This window comes from Carettochelys insculpta, chromosome 4 (assembly GCF_033958435.1).
Source record: "Carettochelys insculpta isolate YL-2023 chromosome 4, ASM3395843v1, whole genome shotgun sequence".
Lineage (NCBI taxonomy): Eukaryota > Metazoa > Chordata > Testudines > Carettochelyidae > Carettochelys > Carettochelys insculpta.
The window spans coordinates 44,031,655-44,038,518 of record NC_134140.1 but is presented as its reverse complement, the minus strand read 5'-3'; positions in this window follow the sequence as shown (position 1 = coordinate 44,038,518).

The window sequence follows — 6,864 nt, the reverse complement described above, 5'->3', positions numbered from 1 at the left end:
TTGGCCACCATGGGCCCCAGGCTTTGGGGGGGCCCTGCTGGGCCTGGGGGATTATCTGGGTGGGTCCTGACATGGTTTTGCAGCCAGGGCCAGGCCCCCCTGTACTCACTGCCATGGTGAGAGCCACAGGAAGCAGAGAGACCCAGCAGCTTGCTCCCATCTGCTGCCATTGCCTAGCCAGGTTGTCCCACTTCACCATGGTGGCGGAAAGCAGAGTAATGTGGACTTTGATGAGTGGAGCAGAGCAGAGCACAGCAGGCTGCTCTACTTCCCACCTGCTGCCACCCTGGGCCTGCCCCCTAGTCTCCAGGTCAGATAGCTCAGGGGAGGGGCTTCAGAGAAAGGGGTGCAATGAGGGTGGAAAGGAGGCACAGCAAGGGTGGGGACTGGGGAAGGAGTAGAGTGGTGGAGGAGCAGGGGTGGGGACAGCGGAGGAATTGACCCAGGCCCCTCACCCCTCTAGAGATGGCTCTGTTTAGGACATCACCAGTGATGTAAATCTCACTTAAGACATCAGCAGAGCACTCACTGAGACTGAACTGGTAAGGCTATTTTTGTCTATATTTAATTGCCTTTGATTTATTAGTGACCAAAAATGGGGAGAACAATTCTGGAATCTTAGAAGACCTCAGTCTTTCTATGCTGCTGTTAAATCCTGTGCCTGTGACTCAGAAATAGCTTGTCTGATTTATTTATAATGTTTAGTTGCTGGTAGTGTGTATACCAGTAGGGCAACTAGCTTGTGTACAGTACTTATAAAGCAGTATGTTGTGGAGTGATGCTGGGCTTGTGAGTTCAAGTGTCACCTGAAACACTAAAAGTGTGTTTACCGTCCTTGAGTGGATATAATTCTATGGTTTCAGATATGCCAAATTACTTCCTTCCAATCTAAATTAGTTGGAGAAATGTCTTTCTTTTGTATTCTGATGAAGTTAAAGGGAAGTGTCAAAGTCAAGCTTATCCTACACCAAATGAGGAGTACATGCAGTATGATGGAAGCCACATAGACATCCTACCACCCCCCACTTTCATACACCCTAAAACAATGATTTTTCTCAGACTCAACCGTAAAGAGAGAAGGAAGGTTTCAAGATCAGATATAAAATGAGGGACAACATACTCTCATATCTGGCACCCCTGGGACCAAGAGAATGCTGAATTTATTCAAATGTGCCAGCTGGTAGAGAGATGTCTTCCCCCCACAGTCCCTGGCATGGCTCTGGGCCTGCCTTCAGGGGGCTCTCGTCCCCCTCCTGCTGCAGCATGGTGGTCTCGCTCAGCTCCTTCCTCCCCCTCACAGCGGACAGGCACCTCTTTTTGCTTGAGACTCAGCTGGTGCAGCAGCTCCTCCCCCAGCCAGATGCATCACCGTGGTGCTCCTGCTCCCTTCATGCCTGCCCCGAATGGTGGAGGTTCCCTTCCCCTGAGGTCAGTGCGCTGCTCTCCAGCCACCCACCACTTCAGTGTGCACGTACACCCTGAAGTGCTCATGGGGGCCTCCAGGGCCATGCACGAGCCACAGCAGCCCGCCCCACCCAGATAACACGGTGTCTCCCCTTGGCGGGGATGCCTTGTTCTGGGCTGCCAGGTATACACTGCTCCCTGGGTGTCAGCTGGATTGTGCTGCCTGTGTGAGCAATGGGCTGGAGAGGAGTGGGACAAGGAGGCAGCTGCAAATAGCACAGCCCCCTGGAAGAGGAAGTCTAGGCACCGGGATGGCATCTGGTGCTGGTTGTTTGGGAATTCTGGTAGACTGAGTACTGGTTAAAAGTGAGTTTACTGTAATCTTGAGACCACAAGAGCTGCTCCTAGCTAGAGATTAAGTCTGTCCGAAATACACTGAGAAATAACCTAATATTGCATGAAAAGGCACAGTTGTAACTAACAAGTTATTCTTGGGAGGTTTTCTTGGTGGCCTTCCTTGATTTGAATCTTTCCAAAATAATCTCTTTTGTAACACTTGTTACCCATCTAGCCATTAATTTTTCCAGCCCACAATGCTTGATATGCAGAAAAAAGCCCTAAACAGTTATGGTAAATCTCAGCCTATGAGGTATATCATAGTGAGAATTTCTTGATCTCTTTTCACAGTAACTTTTGGGGTTTTTTTTCCCCAAAAATATTTTATACTAGTTCAGAAAAAGTACGGGTTTAACCTGTTGAACTCTAGTTCAGAAAGCTGCATTGATGGGTTTTTTACTGAAAAATTATTAATATTGTGTTCCATGAGATATAGGCAAAATTCTGTCCCATAAGAGTTCAGTGCTTTGTTGTGAGGAAGAACAGCTTGCTTGGGCCAAGCAAAGGACTATAAAGGATATAAAGAAGAAAATGTAAGTGAAAGTTTCTGTTTTAATGAAACCAGAAAGAAATAATAAGGTGGAGGCACAGTGGAGAAAACAGCAAGATGATCATTTTGTAAACAAAAGAAACAAAAGGCTGCTCTGTACAAGCAATTATTTGACTCCAGAAATCTCCATGTAACACATTTATAGAACTACTGCCCAAGTTTCTTCAGAAGAGGAACTTAGTATAATTGTGATAGTTTGGATTTGTTTAAAATAAGGCACATAATGACTGAGATCTTAAAAGACAAAAATGGAGTTTACGTTAAGATGAGAATTTGAGAATTGGAGTAATATATAAACTAGGAAGGAGAAACTGTTTAGGTCCAGAGTGTGAGAATATATGTTTGCACACAAATATGTAGTGGCCCATACAAAATGGGCTTCAGGACATGAAACAGGTAGTACCTGTGCAGGTACCAATTTGTACATACATGTTCCCATGGAGCGTAAGAGAGTTTAGGATTTGGAGAAACCCAGGAAAACTAATCCTTCTAAATTGAGGTCATATCTTAGTTATGTGCCCACAGGACTGAATAGGCACATTTTAAACCACTAACATAAGATACATGTTGAACCTCTCTAGTCCAGCACTCTCAGGACCTGACCAAGCCAAACAAGAGAATTCACCAACCCACTGGAGGTCAATCTTGTCTAGCAGCATTACCAATGTTTCCACAGCATAGTAAACTCTTAGAAGATATTTAGGGGTAAATTAGAGCTAAATGACAGGACTGGTGGTTGTAAAATTGTATGGGACCACAGGAAACTTGGCCACACTACTGATAAGTAGATATCTGGCTAACTAAAATCATGCCAGACTACAGATGTTGCTGGATGAGAGTGCCGGATTACAGAGGTTCAACCTGTACTTTTTGGCTTGCACACATACAACTCTGGGCTCTAAGTATTTAAAATATAGCCTATGTTCAATATACTCACTCAGTCATTAGTAATGCAGCAGGAAGATTTACCTTGTGTCCCATATGATCATGTAACTGATGTGGTTAGGTCCAGTAATGGATTCTCCAGTGTAAATACGTGGGCAGAGTGGACCACAGGGTTTGTTGCAAGGAAAAGTTCCAGGATTAGTATTACTGTGGTGTGGCGTGTGGTTGCTAGTGAGAATATTTCAGAGGTTAGGCTGTTGTCTGTAGGAAAGAACAGCGCTGTCACCCAGGGCCTGTGAGAGTGCAGCATCGTGTTCCAGTACAGGTTGTAGATTGTCAGTAATGTGCTGGAGGGGTTTGAGTTGCGGGTTATAGGTGATGACAAGCAGTGTTCTGTTATTAACCTTCTTGGGCCTATCTAGAAGCTGGCTTCTAGGTACTTGTCTGGCCCTCTCAATCTGTTTCTTTCCACCCAGCAGGTAATTAAGTTTTAAGAATGCCTGGTAGAGATCTTGAAGTTTTTGGCCTCTGTCATTAGGATTGGAGCAGATGCAGTTGTGTCTAAGCGCCCGACTATGAACAGTGGATCATGTGGTGTGTCCTGGATGGAAGCTAGAGGCATGTAGGTAAGAGTAACAGTCAGTGGGGTTCCAGTAGACAGTGGTATTGATTTGCCCATCGGTAATTCGTACTATGGTGTCTGGCAAATGAATCTCTTGTGTGGAATGGTCAAAGGCTGAGACTGATGGTGGGGTGTGGGTTGTTGAAATCCCTGTGGAATTCTTTAAGGGTCTTTACCATGGGTCCAAATGATAAAGATATCATCAATATAGCATGAGTAAAAGAGGAGTAATAGGGGACAGGAACTGAGGATTCATAAATCCCAGAGGCAGATGGCTTTCTGTCAGAATACTGCAGACTGTGCTTCTCCTTGGTGGTTGGCATAAAATATCATGGCTGTGTTGTCCGTGTAGACTCTGACTACACTGCCTGCCAGGTGAGGAAGGCTTTGCATGCCTTCTGTGCCATCCTGAGATTCTTGATGTTTATGTGGAAGGGCGCCTCCTCTGTGGACCAGGTACCCTAGGCCCAGAGAGTGCTTAGATGAGCACCGCATCCGAGGTCCTAAGCATCTGAAACCAGCTCAGTGGAGTGGGGGAGAGGTCTGGAATGGCATTCCTGCCACGGTGTTCTCCTGGCTGGTCCACCAAACAAGGGAGTCAATCTGGAACCAGGACAGTCACCACCTTAACAAGTGAGTGTCTGGAGACTACCCAGACTAATGCCAGCCATGGCTGGAGGGAATGCAGCTAGATCCTGGCATACCTGACCATGTAGGTACACTGCCATGTGCCCAAGCAGTCAACAGTAGGCTCTGAGTGGGGTTAGCCTAAGTGGACACTAGGACTATGATGTCCACGACAGAATGAAACCTGTCCAGCAGTAGAGATGCACTTGCTGAAGTTAAGTACTGCACCAATAAACTCAAGCCCCTGAACTGGCACTAGCTGTTTACTTACAGGCCAAGGGGATGACATGACTGGAGCAGATCTACGTCTCTGTGGAACTTGAAACTAGGGTTGCCCTTGATGAGCCAGTCATTCAGATATGCATAGATGTGCAGCCCTTGATGCTGGAGAAAGGCCACTACTGCTGACATGCATTTCATGAATACCTGAGAGGCAGTGTTGAAACTGAATGGGAGAACAGTGAACGGTGAGTGATTGGCACCTACCGTGAACTGAAGAAAGAGTCTGTGCCCCTCAAGTATCATAATATAGGAGTACGAGTCCTTGAGACTGAAGGTAGTGTACTAATCTCCCAGATCCAGATGGCATAATGGAGGCCAAGGAGACTAGAGTTTCACCAGGTAGTTTTGCAGGTCCAGGCTGAACTGGAGCCCACCTTTAGCCTTGGAGATTAAAAATGCAGCAGGAATAAACCCCCAATTCCTGTAGCAGTGTGGAAACTCCTCCACTGCTGCAATCTCCAATAATCCTTTGACTTCCAGCATGAGCAAAGTCTCATGAGCAGGGCTCCTGAAGAGGGACGGGTGAGGGAATGTAGAGGTGAGCTGATGGTATAGCCCTACTGCACTGTACTCAGGACCCAATTATCTGTAGTTATAGAGTGCCAAGCAGTCTTGCTTAGTATTCCCTCTAATTTTTTCAATCCATGGTGGAATAAATGTTGTTATATACATCCACACATATGTGAATGTGTAATACCCACAGAAACACATGCTGCTGGCTATGGGGATGCTGCTAATCATCTGAGCACCACCTGAATCTCTCCTGGGTGGCTTCACAAAGGCTCATCTTACAGGAAACACTGATCCTGGTGTCCCCTTGCATGGAAGAGACCCCACAATGGTTTCATCAGAGGAGGAGGAGGATGCCTGCACTGGGGGAGGGGAAGAGAGGGGCTAATCAGGTACTAAGGAAGTCAAAAGTTGAGCCTCCATTCCCTGCTCTATTTACAGAGCAGCAACCTGCAAAACATCCAGGGCCAGAGGACATTTGGCAGCGGAGGCCAATGGTACCACCAATGCTCCAGCTACTGAGCTTGGCACCTGGGATGACATGAGAAACCCTCATGGGTACCATTGGACTGGTCAAACCTGAGAACATTCTTCTGGCTGAAATCCCATTTGCAGCACTGAAGGTGTTGGAAGAGATGTCTGAACTGGAGATACTGAGGCCTGGTCTGAGGCTAAGCTCACAGAGCACACAGTGCTGGGAGTCCAGGAGAAAGGACTGGTACCACACTGATAGCAGGCACTGCCCTATGATGCCTGTGCCCAAGAAACAGAAGAGCACCACGAATGGTCTCCTGGGAGATTTGCAAGGTGAGCTCTGGCAGCCAGGGGGGATAGAGAGGAGAATCTGTGCCAGGAATGGCTGTGGGAATGGCTATGGGAACAGTGCTGAGTTGAAGCAAAGCGGTGCTGTGAGGCAGAAGAGTACCGCAGGCCCCTGTGCTCCCCTGGAATGCACTTTCGAGAAGCCAGGGCTGAAGAGCAGTGTTGCCATGGGGAACAGTATTGGTAGGATTGCAGCCTGTCCCCTGAATGGCAATCAGACAATGAGGAGTACTGGTGCAGGCGTGCTGTCCATGCCAGGGCGGGCACTCTGGAGATCTGGATCTGGATCCCAGTGATCCTTGCCTGAGGTCTGTGGCCCAGGAAGTCTCCAAGGACAGCATCAGGCTGCAGGCCCCATAGCCATTCGCACATGGGGGCATGGGACTAGACATCTCCTTAGAGCGGGAATACTGTCTGCAGAAACCAAAGCAGTGGCACAGTGGACTTCCCTTTATGATGGGGCCCAGTGATCACTGGTGTTGGCAGCGCTGACTGTGACATGATGTCCTGGGCCATCTGCAGAACCTCTGGTGTCTATGGCACCAAGAGTTTACTTCTGTTTAAGCAATAAATTATTTGTTCACCCATGAAATTAAGGTAGGGGAAAAATTGACATTTCACTAGAGTGCAAGGGAAGTAAGTGAATCTATTGGTCCTTTGGGACCAAGTTTTCAGAAAAGCTCAGCACACATCTTTGAGGACAGATTGGAGCACATGGGGCCTGAACATTTTTGAAAATCTGTCCCCAAGCCATACAGTACAAGGT